The sequence below is a fragment of the Microtus ochrogaster genome, unplaced genomic scaffold (assembly GCF_000317375.1).
Source record: "Microtus ochrogaster isolate Prairie Vole_2 unplaced genomic scaffold, MicOch1.0 UNK54, whole genome shotgun sequence".
Lineage (NCBI taxonomy): Eukaryota > Metazoa > Chordata > Mammalia > Rodentia > Cricetidae > Microtus > Microtus ochrogaster.
Genome location: NW_004949152.1, coordinates 2,057,837 through 2,058,175, shown reverse-complemented (window position 1 = coordinate 2,058,175; position 339 = coordinate 2,057,837).

Here is a 339-nt window from a genome sequence, read left to right as displayed (position 1 = left end):
CACACAGCCACACAGTCACACAGCCACACAGCCACACAGCCAGCCCCAGAGTAAGAAGGACAGAGGAAATAGCCTGCATGCACAGGACTAGTCCCTGCATAGTTCAGATGCTTCTATTTCATTATTAGGGTCATCACCTGATTTTGAAAGTCACCAACTAATTGGAATGAGACAGCCATCTCTCTCTCTCTCTCTCTCTCTCTCTCTCTCTCTCTCTCTCTCTCTCTCGTTTGTTTTTTGAGATAAGATTTTTCTGTAGCTTTGATGCCTGTCCTGGAAGAGGCAACCATCTTTTCTTATTCCAACATTTTAGCAGGGAAATTTTGAGTCCAACCAAAA